The 16,912-nt window shown below is 33.6% G+C and overlaps 1 long non-coding RNA gene across 1 annotated transcript; it reads right to left on the bottom strand.

Moving 5' to 3' along the window:
- Positions 1 to 10,697: 10,697 nt before the first annotated feature.
- LOC146998250 (uncharacterized) lies at positions 10,698 to 13,358 on the bottom strand. Its single transcript, XR_015040047.1, has 2 exons — positions 13,072 to 13,358; positions 10,698 to 10,857 (listed from the first exon to the last, which is right to left on the bottom strand). It is a non-coding gene; the product is annotated as an uncharacterized LOC146998250 (long non-coding RNA).
- Between the last annotated feature and the right edge of the window lie 3,554 nt (positions 13,359 to 16,912).

The raw sequence follows: 16,912 nt of genomic DNA on the forward strand, positions 1-16,912 counted from the left end.
TTAAATATTTTCCGTTCTTAGCAAACAAAAGGGGGTGCGAAAACTTCAGCTGGGCACTGAAAACCTTACCTATGACTTTGGTTACATTATCAGCTTTAAGATTTTCCCCAGGCAGATTATTATAATTCTCATACTGTCTTCGGACTAGTTGTAAGACATTTTAGCTCTGCGTATTCCTAAACATTCATGATTTCATTTGGATAAAATTTTCGCGGTGAATCATTTCCATAAGTTTCTTCAGAGTATCAGGTATGAGTCAACATTTCAGACAGCATCATATTCTGAAACATAAGCACAGAAGCTAACCATACAGAAATAAATGCCAATGATGATTTAATAGCTGTCCTTAAAAAAAAAAAAAAAGTATTCTATATAATATCCTTTAATAAAGGTTAGTTTTTCTATATAAATTCACCTTAGCTGCTTCATTACTTTTTACCATTTTGTCTTATTAAAGACTTTACAGCAGTGCTGTTCTTTTGCAAAGTGGAGATCTGTATTAAATTTCTATTTTTTTAGATATGTACTGTTAAATATAATTTAACAGAAATTCAATTATCCTTCATCCTCTCAACATCAGTTTTTACTATTCACTTATATATTCTGATGGACAGAATGAAACCCCTAAAAGGCGAAAAATAAAAATAAGTAATAATAATAAAAAAAGGATTTAAAATAAACCATATTGTGATAAATATGATTATTTTGTCATTTTATTTATAATAGAGGAATAAATTACTGTTTTAAAAACAAAACAGTACTATGGAATAAAATTACACAGAAAAAAATTTCCATAAAAAATGACAAATGGTCAAATCAATAGTCATGTTTTTCCTGAATATATAAACCTTCATATCCAGCATGTAAAATTTTAATAGAAATTTCTATCCACCAGTAAGAAATAGTATTGACCTAAAATGGCAAGGATGAGTCATGTTAAAGATGTTTGATATTTATTGTATTTTGTGTAACGATTGTAAGTTATATATTTCTTAAATGCAACTGACTTATATCATAAGAGCTTGCTTTTGTTTGCATAAAGGCACAAATCCACATACTATTGGAATTTCACTTTGCCAAACAAATTCAAATTTTACATGTACATCCATTTTGATGTTTTCAATGAAAGCAAAAATACCAATCTGCAGTTTGAAAAATTAATCTGGCAATTTAATTATGATCTGTACATTACTTATAATAAGTATAACAAAAGTTAACATATAACACATATGAAATTTTATTATTGTACAAAATCTTTGGTAAAACAATTTTGGAAACTTCTGAAAGTTAATAGTAATTCTGAGAACATAAAAAAGCTTTATTATTGGGCATTAGTAATAGTTATTTTCTTGTTTGAGCAATCTAAAAGCTATTAAAAGAAACAGAAATTGAAAAATCAGGAATCATATATGGTCATCTTAGGGAGATTTTATTACATTTAATATAACTTATGTAATAGTTTACTATTTATATATGTATATGTGCTATTTCATCACTGTGTGCTAACATAAGTTGTCAATAACAATTATTAAATGCAGTGGTTTGTGAAATGGGCAGAAGTTTTGATTTTACTGCTTACTTATTTATAATTATTGATCATTTTTAACAGTTACAGTGAAATCATTGGGGCAACCACTTCCTGAAAACGAGTAATGTTTCTGAGATCATAAATAAAACTTCACAGAATTCGTTTTTAAATATTAAGCTTTAAATATCTCTATAAGATGATGGATTCCATGAAAGATAAGAGCCATGGATGCCCTTCTTGCAGAGATTTCACTGTGTAGATATTTAGTTATTGCTATTTCATTACTCATTATTTGCTTCTGCTCTCTCACATAAACTATATGCATGATGCTTAAAAGATTTTCAGAAATATGTTTAATAAAAATTTATAATTTTAATCCAATAGTATATATTATTACATTTTTTTCACATTTCAGAAATGTTTAATATGGAATTTTTATTTACTTTCTCAAGGGGGAAAAAAAACTTAGCATCATGATGTGTTAATGAAATAAACATCCTGAATTTTTTATTCATACATAATTTGTCAATGCATGATCTCATAAAAAAGTTCTCAGATTTAATATTTAAAAATTATGGAAATTTTTAACTTTTTTTAAAATAAAAATTCTTGTTTTTAATGTAATGAATCTCATTGCTAATGTTGGAAATAAAGATAAAATTGTACCTAACAGATGGGAGATTTCACTGATATGAAGTTATGGCATTAAAAAATTATTCCTGTTAGCATAGAGCTTCTGATAATAGTATTCAGACTTACTAATACTATTTCTAATATCTAAAAGTTTGAAAAGACAATAGAACTTTGTTAATTCAAAATTTGTGATAATTTAAATTTAGATATCTCTTTCCCTAATGAGTTGTTTTAAAAATGTATACTAACTTTTCTTCATAAATCAAACATAACTTTGATAATTCAAAATTTGTGATAATTTAAATTCCTCTTTCCCTGATGAGTTTGTAGAGGCATTAAGTTATTTTAAAACAAGAGACATGAAAAATGAGCAATGCCCTCTCCGGGAATCGAACCACGGACCTCTCGAAGACCCGCCAAGCATGCAGACCAATACACCACGAAGGCACGCTAAGAAGGTGGGAGAAATATGTTATATACTCCCCCTTTTAAAGAGCACTGTTGATTAATCACCAAACTCTAGTGGTGGAGAATCGTCATCAACCATCATTTTTAGTTCAGGCGGCGCTATAGAGATATTGTTTCTTTTTTTTTTTTTTTAATGCAGTAGAAGTAAAAAATTAGCGACGCCTTCACAGGGAATCGAACCACGGACCTCTGGAATACGCGCCCAGCGTGCTGACCACTACACTACGAAAGCATGCTAAGAAGCTGGGAGAATTACCTTATACACTTCCCCTTTTAAAAGGTGACTGAGGTTTTATGGGACCCACTCGCCAAATCCTGGGTGTGGAGAATCATCATCCACCACTCTTTTAGTTTGAGTGCCACTTTAGAGACATTATGTATTTTTTTGGAAGCAGAAAAGATGAAAAATGAGCAATGCTCTCGCCGGGAATCCAACAACGGACCTCTGGAATACGCGCCCAGTGTGTAGACCATTACATCATGAAGGCATGCCAAGAAAGTCGGAGAAATACCTTAAAAGTTTTATCAAAAATGGATACTAACGTTTCTTAATAAGTCAAATTTCCTTGGGTGCTGTAATCAAAATTTCAATCAAATTTTCAATTTACTCAAAATTCAGAATTTTGAGTAAGTTTTTTTTTTCCCCTACTTTTTCCTATTTATCCTAAATTCATAGAAGTTGTTCTAACTTCTCAGGAGATTCTAATCAATTGAAACCTGGTATGTTAACAAATATGTAGAAGTCTTCGGTAAAAAATGAACTTCTTCTTTTCGTCCTGACAAGCAAATGAAATATTGTAACATGAATACAAGTCTGTATCTCAAAAATCGTCCAGAAAAACATCCGTTCTCGTAGCAGATGTTCCTTACACACTTTGCTTAAAGTTAATTGAAACAAAATCTACCGTGGTATGTAATTTAAGTTCTTCGAAGGCAGTGTTTTGTCAATATTCAAATTTTTTACACATAACAGTAATATTTGTAATAAATATTTAGAGATATCATGTATCATACAGCATTATTTATTAGGAAAGAACACAATTCTTGGTTTAAGGATGCTAGCATATGAGAACACTGCAGCTTGGTTTCTTGATCAATGCTATATCTTTTGGTACCTCTAAATTTTAATAATAAATTATTAGTGCTATGTAACTCTTGATTACCTTGGCATTAATTAAATCACACTGTTTCCTTTGCTTGGTCCTAATACTTATATAATGTGCCGTATGTGACTTCAGAAAAAAACCCAAGCTGTTGTCAAACTAAAATGAGAAGCAATGATATAAGAAGCATGATTGCCAATGCCCAACTTAGCCTAAATGGGGACTTTACCAAAAACTTTTTTGGGACCCTCCTATGCTTTACTGCTTCAAACACGCGAACTTTTTAAATATATTTAAATTTTTATAGTAATAAACTTTCTAGTCGATTAAGGGCCCTTCTGTGATGTGGGGGCCTGGGGCAACTGCCCCATATGCCCTTGCCTTAGTCAGGATCTGATGATTACATAACCTACAAACTACATATTTGAGGACTATATTTCCCACCTATTTGAGTCCCTACTGTCATACTTTGCTTTCTTCCTTGAAATTGGTATTATACTGCTAGCTGCTAAACTTGCTATACCATGACTGCGGCATGCAACAAATGTCAAATTTGCCTAAAGTACTACATGGTGGGATGTGCAAATAGTTAATGATGAGCATTCTAGCGCATGCACACAAAGCAGGTATGAATAACATCTGTATTGTGTATAATTGTAAAGTCACACCGCGATTTTCATTTAGAAATCACAACTGAACATCGGTCGTTTGAGTATTACGCCTACATATTATAAACGAAAAACTCCTACCAGCACCTGTCAGAAATCGACTGCTCCAGGATTGGAGGGTTTATCGGTCCACTAGCGCCTAGAGGACAGCCATTTCGTCTCGGCTTTTGCGGGATTGTACAATGACTTCACGTGCCCTGAGTCAGGAATTTGGCTCCTCATGTTCAGGACTACGAGTGTCTGCACAGACCGCGCTATGACGTCTGCAGCACCACGAACTGTTAGGACTGCGACCGTTATTGCGGTTTTCAATTGATGACGCAGCAGAGAGAGGCGTACGTACCAGTACATTGACGAACGATGATATTGGACACAAGAGTACCACCACATCCTCTTTGTAGAGGTTCTGCTTCAACATCAAGATGAAACTCGGTTCTGCGTCAGCCATCATGATGGACGTATCCATATATGGAAGTGTAGCAATTTTAACGCCCAAAAGCAGAGTACTTTAACCATCAGCTGTGTGCATTTAGAAAAATTATATGATCATCATGAAACATGCAAGAGGAATGAGAATACAGAAATGAAAATACGATGGAAGCCTATGAGTCTACGCTTAGTCACCATGCATAATTGGTCTCAAATTGATTGAAGAGCATACTTCGGAACACAAACTACACTCTTTTGCAAAAAATCCAAGCACCATGAAGGAAGTGGTTGTTTTTGATGAAATTGAATATATGTATAACTCATACACAGGTAATAAACTGATTAAAAGGTCAAAGTTATAGTACCTGTTCATGGCTCACAATCACCCATTGAGTGTTCAAGTTAGTAGTTGGTCGAACCGCCTCTGGCGGCAATGCATGCTTTAATTCGTCGAGGCAAGGAATGGTAGAGGTTCCTAATGTCAACCTGCGACACATTCTGCCAAGCATTCATCAGTTGTCGCTACAGATCTGCGATATTTTGTTCTGCCCGAATCTGGCGGCCTACCATGCCATAAAGATTAAAATAGTTCCGACCCGGCAATAAGCCATACAGCATTGAATGCGGTGACACCAAAGGGTGTCTAAAAACTATCTTAGCGATCACTCAGCCCGAGTCAGACCTTGGTAGTATCATTACGAATCCCTACCGCGCCTGAGCGCGCACTGAACAGAACGGTGCTTATAGTTCTGTGAAGGCCGCTAATTTTCTCCATATTCCACTCCCAACGTATGCGCAGAATAAGTGAGCAGCGTGGGGGAGGTCAGGTCCGATTAACTCGCATAAGTAGAGCAGCCAACTCATGCATTGCCGTCTCTTCCCTACGTCGACGAAGGACCCACGGAGAGGGACTGTTAAACATGGCCCAAGATCCCTAAAAGTGAACTCCTGACGATTGAAAAAAAGACAACTGTAAAAGAGACAACTATTCACTGACGGCAATGAAATTATGCTCTCAGAAAACAGCTATTAGCACTACAGCTTACCACAATATCGCTGCCGATCACATTCACTCAGGACCAGGTTCGGAGCCTGTGCAGCCGTACCGGGCGGTAGCACTTAGGAAGACAAATTTTTTAGAATTTTGGGAGGCACTGGGCGGCAGAAGTTAAGACAGCAAAGACTGCACCGTGGGGCAAAGAACCTACCATTGGCCCTGCGTACACTCCTTCATTGATGCTATTCCACCAGATGCTAATGTTAACTTTCAAGAGAACGATAGTCACCGTGCATAATTGATCTCATATTGGCTGAAGAGCATATTTCCGAACATAAATAGTGCCAACTCAATTCTTTGGTTTCAATCCTATAAGCAGTTTCAGAAACAAAATTGAAACATAATTTCGAAACTTGATGACAAGAGTTTTTAATTGTTGATCAGGTTTATGCGCGTTGTCAAATGGTTGTAACTGTCGTCCTAACACGCCTCATGCATATCACTTTTGGGAAAAAAACTGAAGATCTGACAAGCAAAAGGGACGTTGTAATATTAAACAGACATTCCTTGGAGGCGTTGGCTGCATGCAGCTGGCTATTATCTTGCTCAAGGATGATCGCTGACAAATGCCATAGTTTTGGCAATACAGAAGTTGGCAGGATCTTGTCCATAAATCATTGGGCTCTTAAAGTGCTGCGAAAGATCAGTACAAATTTGGTTATTATAGAATTTGGCTGCCTAGATAATAATGCCAGTATATACAGAGGTATGGTTGTTTTACGTTGACAAAGGGTACACAGCTCACTGGGACTTCTATGCTGAATTAAGGTAAGCCAATCTTCTTTCACGTATGAATCCCAAGCTAACGAAAATCATAATTCATCGCAGAACATGATCCAGTTCTAACCCGATACATTCGAAAATTATCAGCCGCAACACCAGAATAAACGTTGCTCTCAATGCCCCCTCTCCGGGGATCTACGTCGGAAAATCGGGAAGCTACTGTCTAAGATCTATACATAAGCAGTTTCGGCCACGTATAATCAGTCTTTACAGGACTAGAACCTACGTTCATTCAGAGAATGTTTCAGGACCATATGGCATCATTCAGGACCTGCAGGGACCATATGGCACCATTCAGAACCTGCAGGGACCATATGGCACTGTCTTGTCTGCCTATTGACTGTAGGTCGCAACATGATTAGATATGAGGCGTTTTCATTGGGTCATTGGCTCTTCGGTCCTCTAGTGCACTTAGTAGATGGAACAACACATCAAATATAATCATTGAAACAGGACTGGTACCCAGCTGGAACTTTTATTGACTGAGCGTTATCTTTTGTCCAATGTTATATATATAAAGTCCGTAGGAGACCGCGTGAGTTACGTCCGCCTGAATGGTCTCCTGCAGATCTGAGGATTTTTTCTGAAAGTTAATCCAGGGCAGGAGCTCGTCTCCAGTGTTCTGTTCTGCTCTCCATGCCTAGGAGTTATGGATATTGCAACAGACGCCGAAAATTCAAACCACCTTTCCTTACAACACTGTTTTTTAAAACTACACGTCTAGAGTATGTAGGTAAGTGATGCTGAATGGTAGAAGCTTTCAACTAATTTGCAGTAACTCTTGCTATCCCACGATCCTTCCCAGAAACTGCCATTCTAGCTCTGCGTCTGTCCTTTTGGTGATTCTGAATGCCTTATTGTAATACTTAGTAACAATACAGTTCTAACTGTATTACACTCTTGTCAGAATTCTGGTTCTCAGGTCAGACGATGCATCAGTAAGATCAGTCCGTTCCCATGAAAGTGGTAATGCAGTCACTGTCGAATTTATTCATTTGGATTATATTGAGTATTCGGATACATTCTCATTAGCTAATGCAAACAAAACTGTGAAATAAGTAGTCAAAGTTATAGAACGTTGACACGTTAGTCGATATGCTTAACTGAATAAACCTTGCTCAGGCAGTTTTAAGTAAGACAAGAGAAGGCTTATATAAGCACACTGTTTTTTCGGGAAATGAGCTTGTCCTCACCTACACTGCTGGCCATTAAAATTGCAACACCAGGAAGGAATGATGCGACGAACGGTAAAAGCACGTGAAAGGAAGAAGAGATTTGGTATGCAAATGGATTAGAATTTAAGCGCATGCAAGGAGGGAGAAAAGACATCTGACGTATTGCATAAAAAAAGTTGTATAGTGGATTTCTCATTCGGAACGCGCTTTGTACGGCCAGAGTTTTCTCAGAATATCGTGTTATGCCTCAAAAATTAAGACGAAATTCTTACCAGGAAGAGTCGGAATATGGTAGAGGCAGGACTGTTTCCCATAGAGAGTGTGGATTATCGTTCCGCGATATCGCCCGTCGCACTGCTCGACATCCAATCACTGTCATGCGAATATATAATCAATGGGTTGCTGAGGGTCATACTGAACGGCATGCAGGATCTCAACGCCGTCTCCTGACTAACGCTCGAGAGGACAGACATATTGTGAGGTTAGCCTTGAAAAAAACCGCACAAACACATAACGAACCATTAGTTAGGAAATGGGTATGTTTGCAGTACGCCGAATATCTGCTCGTATGGTACTTCGACATTTGCAGCAGAGCAGTGCTTAAATTGCACCGGAACCCAGCTCTGGTACTTCTCAGTTTTCAAGATAAATTACAATTCTAGCCGGAGTGCACCGGAGCCCTAAATAAGAAGGCTGCGGCAATTCTTTTATGTAACTGAATAACAATTTCCGTAGAAATTTTAACTCGAAAATTTTATTTTTAGCAATAAAATTATATTAAAAATCGCTTATGACATTTTAATTTGTCGCTTTACAATTATTTTAGTTTTAATTATTTCAATAAATAATAATTAATTATCTAATAATTATCAATTAAATTATAATGAATTATATAATAATTGTTAATTGAATAAAATCTATAAACTTTAATTAAATAGCTATTAATTAATTTGATTATAATTAACTGTTTAATTTAAAAATTATTAATGAGTTTAATAGTCATTTAATTTATTTATTTACTTTTATTGCTCTTTGCTGGCGGCCTTCCATAGGGCTCCGGCACTTATAATTTTAAAATTTAAGCCCTGCAACGGAGTGAACTATCAACACGATGACCGCTACTTTGGCTTCCTTTGAAAATGCAGCATAGAGAGAGACAGTGATTCTGGTGCACCAAACGACAAAGCTGGATAAAAGAATGTCACAATGTTGTCTTTTCAGACATGTCCCTGTTCAGCGTGTGATATTCTGATGGCCGTATATGTGTCTGGAGGCAGAGAGGAGACTGCACATCGTATGCCATACATATCTTTTTGCAATAAATATCTTTTTTGTATTTGCTTTTCTTCACAGTGTTGCTATTTTAATGGCCAACAGTGTACTACTGAAGTGTTCCTAACTGAAACATGTTTCGTTGAAAACTGCGTCTCACCTAGCTAGCGAGATAATTTTATACTTAAACGAAAATGTTTCGTTTGAAGCACTGTTTCTCGTTTGATTTCTCCAAAGAACCGTTTTTCGCATAAGTCAACTGATCAAACAAAGATTATATATTCGACGTTGTATGCATAGACGTTCTTTCTGCACCTTCCCACGCATTGACTGTATTCTCAAATTGCACATTAATTCTTCTAACACTACATTTCCTGAATGTTTACGCCAGCCCAGAAATTTTACGAGTCATTCATTTTAAGTAATATAGTCTGCTTCTTATTCGATCTATTATTTTTCTTCCAGTCTTTTTTAAATTGCTAATTCTTCATCGATTTAATACATAGCACTGTTGATTTATGTCATAGTGAATGAACTTCATTGCGTTTTTCTGTGATTACATTTCGCTTATTTTGTGACATTGCATCCCCTTTTTTTTACCAGAAACAATGAACTGTTTGTGTTTTCTGAAATATTAATGGTAGATAATTCATTGCTATGCAGCAACTTGATCAATATGGTTCAGAAGAACCGACTCACTTGTGCCAAGATTCGAACTTCAAATAAGCTATTTTTTTACTGTTATGCTTAAGTACATTAAGGACACTTGAAATCTGTCAGTCCAAAAGTGCTCTGATGTGGATGATAGAAAGCAAACAAAAGGTGTAAACCACAGGAATCTGTCTTTTCAAGTTTTATGTATCGAATCTAAGAAATAATTACCTATACTGCTGCAACATAAACACCACAAGTAACAGGTATAAAGTTGCACTATTATGAATATTCAAGATCTTTCCGCATGTAAAGACTCAGAATAAGTTAACACCACACTTATTGATATGTATAATGTATAATATAAGCAAATGATAATCTCCTTTTCATCGAGTTAGAATGTCATACAATAAACAGTCCATGTTTAAAAGCATCTAGCTAATTTCCTGGTCTTAATCCCATATCAAGTAGAGTTATACCTGACTTATGCAACTTGAAGTTACATGTTTTTTTAAATCATTTTTTAAACTCCAATATATGCATACAACCAATGATTGCATAAGAACTCTGATGGACAAGTGGTATAAGCAATGTACTAACTTACATTTCACAAAAATTTAGACCAGATTTTATGACAGCTAAGAATGCTTTAGATGTATGGAAAAAATTTAATGTTGTAAAGGGCAAAATTATTTTGTTTCCCAGTTGCTTAATGATTTCACTCCTATATATATATACATATGCCAGTATTGGGCTCAAACACTACTCCTGCATGAGTAATGTCTACATGAGAGTGGAGTAGGTCAAACACTACTCCTGCATGTATATTTAGTTTATTAAATGAAAACTTTAGTTATTTTCCCTTTTTTTTAAGTGTATTATGTAAATATAAATAAATATATATATATTCAGAAACAGGTTTGAAACATATTCACATAGATATTAGATTTTTTTTATATGTACATATACAGTATTCTTTATTAGTTCAAAACTGAACTTCACAATATCATCTTCTAAGACACAGGTTCCAAAACTTTTCCATGTCTAGCAGTTCTAAAAAATTATATTCTTGCAGCCCCTAACAAAGTTTCTAGGGAGGGTGAGGAAAAAGAAAACAGTTATGTAATCAAATTTTAATAATAAACAAAAATAAAACATGGAACTAAAAAATATATTACAAAATTTAATATTTGCATAAATTTTTCAAAACAATAATTAATAACTATTTCTATTCCTCTGTATTGGATATTTTTTTTCAAATTGTGGCACTTTATTGTTAATAGCAATTCGCATATCTGCTTGAGCATTCAAGCGATTTCTGAATTTTGTTTTGATTGACAAAAGAGCATACTTCACAAAGAATTCCTTCACATGCAGAAAGGCATCTTTTTCTTTTGTGATTGTTTTCATGTCTTCACAGAACAAGACATCTTCCATTATAGCAACACTATGCTGTAGCACCCAGACAGGATAGTAGTTAATGACGCTGCCTACCATACCAAAAGGTTCGAGTTCAAATCCCAAAGAAGGCATGGATGTTGTAATGTAAGTGTGTAATGGTTGTTTAGCAAGGAGCATTAAAAGCAGAAGGTGAGGCGAAATCCTTGAGAGGTTGGTGGTAGGAGACTTTCTGACCACATTCAGAGCATTCTTATTCAAAATTCCATTTTGGTGGAAGCTTAGTACTTAGCAAGGCCCAGCAATACCTACCCACTTAGATATACAGGTGCTGGTTTTCCTTCAATCTGTCAGGTACTAAAACAAGCTTATTTTTGTTGCCCATCAGTTATTATGAAGGGACAAACAAACATAAGTTTGATTTAGGTAATTCTGATTATAGATGCTAAAATATACATTATGAACATAAACTCTTTAGAACAAAACAATTTCAATAAATATCTATTTGATTTGAATATATTCAAACATCATATATACTAATATTTTCAGATTTTTTTACCATACAATGTTTACAAGAGAAGGATTTGGGAGACAATTACAAATTATTATTATTTTACAAATCTCTGAAAGCTTTTTATCAGTTTCAAAATTATTTGAATGAAACTATTTTGAATTTACTTAAAAAGTCATATTTTCATCCTTTAACTGAGATGCTCACACGTATGTATTCTGACTCAACACAAATTCAAACATTAAAATAAAAATAACACCAGAAACATATATTATAAAATTTAATTCAATCTAATACATTATTACTAGATGTAAATTAAAGAGTATAAAATTCTAAAATACATATGCAAAATCTGATGTGCACATCACATTACTTATTAAATTATACAAAAACTGCAGATTTTGAAATTTAAAACACTGCTCAGTCTTTGTCACATGGGAGTCAAACTTCTCATAATTTCATTTTTTATAATGAGTATAAAAATGTCCTAGATATTTTTGCAGACATAAGGAAGCTGGAGATTGCATTAAAATAGATTTCGTTATTTGTCAAAATAATTTTAAAAAAAAGTTTTACATTGATAAAACACAACTATTTTCATCATTTAAAGCATTTCAATGATAATTGGGAGTATAGACTAGGGCCAATGATTGTGAAAATTAAGGCTAGGTAAAGGTGTGTGTGTATATATATACACATTTGGTTCTGGCAATTACAATAAAAAGAGAGATGCACAACTATAGCAGTCCCATATACAACAAACATTCTACGGCTAATCTTTTTTAGTTATGTGAGATAAATACATATGTATGTACAGAAATCATTGAAAAAATTCCTTTTGGAAAAGAAGTCTGTGCATATATACAGATGTTATGCAAAATTATGCATGACTGTAGGCATGACTTTATGATAACTCTTATGACAATGCATAAATCGGCAGAGATTTTAAATAAAACTATTAATTTTTTGGGAATCTGACACAGGAGCCCCCCCCCCCCCCCCGAAAAAAAAAATTTAGACAGCAATGTTCAAAGTAGAGTTTTATTTAAATTTTCTGTTAAAGGTTGTTCCCAAATTTTGTATTTTCTTAATACAATATTTTGATTTACGGTATAAAATGGGTTTATAACCAGAACATTTTAAAGTTTTTAGTCATTCTCAGTTTTACTTGGAACAACAAATTAACAAATGATATTAAAAAAAAAAAAATGTTATTGTAACTTTTTTAAGTTTATTTTTTAACAGCTTTAAGATATTAATATATATTTATTTGGTTTAATAAAAATATACAGTTTAATTTAAATATTACAAAAGCCTGATGAACAAAACTGAATTAAGAGTATTAATGAACTATTAAAGCAACAGATTAATAACATATTTAATTTTATAGCATACTTCATTTAAAATCTTTCCTAAAGCAGTTTTGAATAATGAGAATAAATATGGCACTAGTTTCAATTCACTAAGCATCATCAATTTAAAATTTTTTTTCTCTCACAGTTTTCCTCAAAGCAGCTCTTTTACATAATAGGAATAATTATGCCTAAGAACCTATTGGCCTTTCTATACATCTAACTTTTAATTTTTCTATTTTAAAAGGGTCAACTTTGAGGTAAACTTCCGATTCGTATTCACGACGCGAACGACCTAATATTAATAATACGACTACGAACAAAGACATATTGAACAAAAGCTTGGTTACTTTTGAACAATGCACTTGGCTCTAAAATTTATTCTGGTAACCTTACATTGCATCAGCGATTTCGAAAGGCATCATGGGAAAAAGTGCACATTTTTTCGGTAAACTTCCGGTATCAGGGACTCAGTTATCTGTAAAATTCTTCCCCTAATTATTAAGCAGTAGCCTATGAAATGCAATGCCAGATATAAACTTTTGTCTATATTATTTAGTAAATATTTATTTTACTTAAGATTACAAACATAATTATATCTTAAAATTACAATTTTGGAGCATCTATATAATATATATATTTGTATATTATTAACTATTATTATATCAACTGATATATTTAAAAGTTGACAAAAATTACTTGAAAGAATAAATGGGTATTCACGTATTATCACAACCACCTTAGCAGAAATTACCAAACACTGACAAATATGTGCATAGGTAATATAGATAATCATATCTCCTGTAAGCTGCATTCTCAAAAGTCATCAAATCACCTTTTTTCTTCTTTAAGAAACCACCAAACTGTATAAGGTGGTTTCACTAATATGTAAATACAGTCAAAAGTCGTTAATCCAGACTCGTCGGGACTTCAGCGATTCCGGATTATAGATCATCAGTTTAAATCTGGTAAGATGGCATGCAGAAATTATAAAATTAAAAATATGAAACCGTAATTTATGAAATAAAGAACAATTATGATCTAAAGGGTATCAAAATTTACAAAAAAAAAAAAAAAAAAAAGCTTAATATTCATATGTTTACTTTATTAAACATTTCTTTCAATACAAGTTGTTTAAGTTGCTTCATTTTTATGTGATAATACTTTCTCTTTAATTCTATAAACAGACATAATTTCTTGTTCAGTTACACAGTTCCGCTGTTCACGTCCTATAATTGCTGTGTCGAGAATACCGACTAATTTGTCAATCGAAGCTTCTTCGTTTTCAATAACATCTGTGTCACTTTCTTCGCTATCGGAAGTGAATTATAATGATGAGGAATTTGACTTAAATCATATCAAAGATGGGGTACATCGAGATGAAATACTACATTTAGTAAGGAATTATAAGCCAAATAAAATAAAAACATCTGCCCTGAAGTTAAGGATAGTGCTGAGAGATCAACTTCCAGTTCATTGCACGCCGCGACGTTTCCCCCCCCCAACACACACGCAGACGCAGAGCAGCGTGAAATTTATAAACAGATTTCAGAATGGTTAGCTAAACAAAAAATATGCCTTTATCCATTTTTTGCAACAATTGCACTTTTTGTTTAATGGACTTCGAAACATACTTTCGCTTTGTAGATCCTTTCCATATTAGTAAATATATATCAGAAAATCTATATGACATAATCGAAAGTTCAAGCTTACTTTTATAAAATTGCTCTAACAGTCTGCAAAAAATAATAAGCCGGATCCAATTCGAAGATTAAGGAACAACGCAATCTGCAACATTAACTGAATTAGATAATTTTAGCTTAGCTTATACCGTCCGTTGTACATTAAACGTGCATTCGTTGTTGGAAAATATAGCTTATTTTTAAACCTTTTACTGCATCATCTCTCCTTCTTGAAATGTTTATTTAGTTTAGTCCTTATTTTAATGTAATATAGTAGTTACTTCTACTTCTTTTTCTTGCTGCCACTGTTTGCATTGAGAACGGACTGTTTCAACCAAGGAGGTTAGAATAGAAGGAGGAAGGGTTCGCAGTTTCCTCCACTATCGGGGAATGAAACTCCGCCGGACAAGCGGCGTCCATGTTTGTGACTTCAAAACATTGCATTACGGCAGTGACATGTACGTGTTTCTAAGCTGTTCCGTGCATTTATTTTCCAGTAAAAATATGTTAAATTTATAATGAAATCCCTCGCTATTGTTGAATTTTTGTTTTAAAGTAATAAATATGATATCCATAATTTACTATGTGCAGCAAATTATTAAGAAATAGTTCGAAATCTAAATGCATGCGCATAACATTAAAGCCTTTAAAAAATAATGTTTCTGCATATTTCACGGATTTGCTTAGGTTAGAAAATAAATCTTAATAAAATAAAACAGATTTATGTGAATTCATTGATTTCAGTTTATGCGCATTTCATATTTATTAATCTCAAAGAAACTGCCTTTAATTAAGTTGAATTACAGAAATACACCTATATAAGTGTTTGGATACATCTTTCCACATGTTCAATTGTGTAAATATTTTACTTAATTTTATCACTATACTGCCCAGAAATTTGTAAGTTTATGTAAAAAATTTTTAACAACAGAACAGTTTATCTTAACTTAAAAAAATGAATAATAATTAATATATAAAGAAAAGCATTGCTTTATTTAACACCTTTACAATTAATAAAAATAGTAACAATTGATTTCTTACTTTTCATGAAAGTTATAAAACGAATTAATTAAAACGTTCAAATTATACCATTTAAATCCTACCATATAGCATTGTATCTCAAGGAACGAAGATACCAGCTATAAACAGAAACATTAAAATGTATTTAATATATTTTGATTATAGTTATATTAAATAACCTATTTTAAGTCATTTTTTTTCACATCTGGAAAGAAAACCACATGACATTGTGATATTTTTTGACACAGTTGTCATATTACGTAAAAAAGAACATTAATACTTACGTGTGAAAAATAATGCCCGGAATTTTTTTCGAGAATCTATTTGTGCATCCATATGCAATACAAGCTGACATGCTTCAAAAAGAAAAGAAAAAAATGTTGCAATGACAGATTTCCTTGCACAAGTCACGGTGATAACAGGAAGATGGCCGCCAAGCTTCACCGTTTGAGCTGAACCTTCCCTCCTTCTATTCTAACCTTCTTGGTTTCAACCTAATTGAGATGCAAAAACGAAACATGACGTTACGTCATCTGAAAAGCCGATTCGTGCCGATAGCTGATTGGTTGCCGTGGAGATGACGTCATTCCTACTTCTGCTATAAGTATGTCCTGATTTAAATGATGTTAAGGGTATTACAAAAGAAATTATTGCCGACTATCAAAATAGAAGTCGATTGGCATTATCATTAATTTATATGAATGTAAGCCCTGAATATAGAAATTTGATATGTGAAATTGATGACCCAGTAGTGGCATGGAATACGCTTGCCAAATATTTCCAGCCAGATTATCGGTCAAGACATATGTCCCTGTTTTCAGAGTTCTTAAATTGCAAAATTAAGCCAAATAAAAGTATTAGTTTCTTTTCTTCTAGATTAAAACGCGTAACTGAACAGTTAGCTGATATTAATCAGGCTGTAAGAGACGTATATATATGTTTCCAGTTTCTTAGGTTCCTTCCAGATAAATTTAATCTAGTAGTTCAGAATATTTTGAGGTGGCCAGATGAAAAGTTCATTTTTAAAAATGTTGAACTTGAAATTCTAGCAAAGGAAACGCGTCTTAATTTAAGAGAGATAGATAGGGAAAACTCCAATAAGACTATAGAAGTTCAAAGTACTAACTGTGAACCCAAATTTAAGCAGATTAAAGGGCTCAAGTGTTATAAATGTGGCCGTCC

This window comes from Stegodyphus dumicola, chromosome 3 (genome assembly GCF_044657685.1).
Source record: "Stegodyphus dumicola isolate Sdum_Otavi_A_Nest chromosome 3, ASM4465768v1".
In the NCBI taxonomy this organism is placed as follows: Eukaryota; Metazoa; Arthropoda; class Arachnida; order Araneae; family Eresidae; genus Stegodyphus; species Stegodyphus dumicola.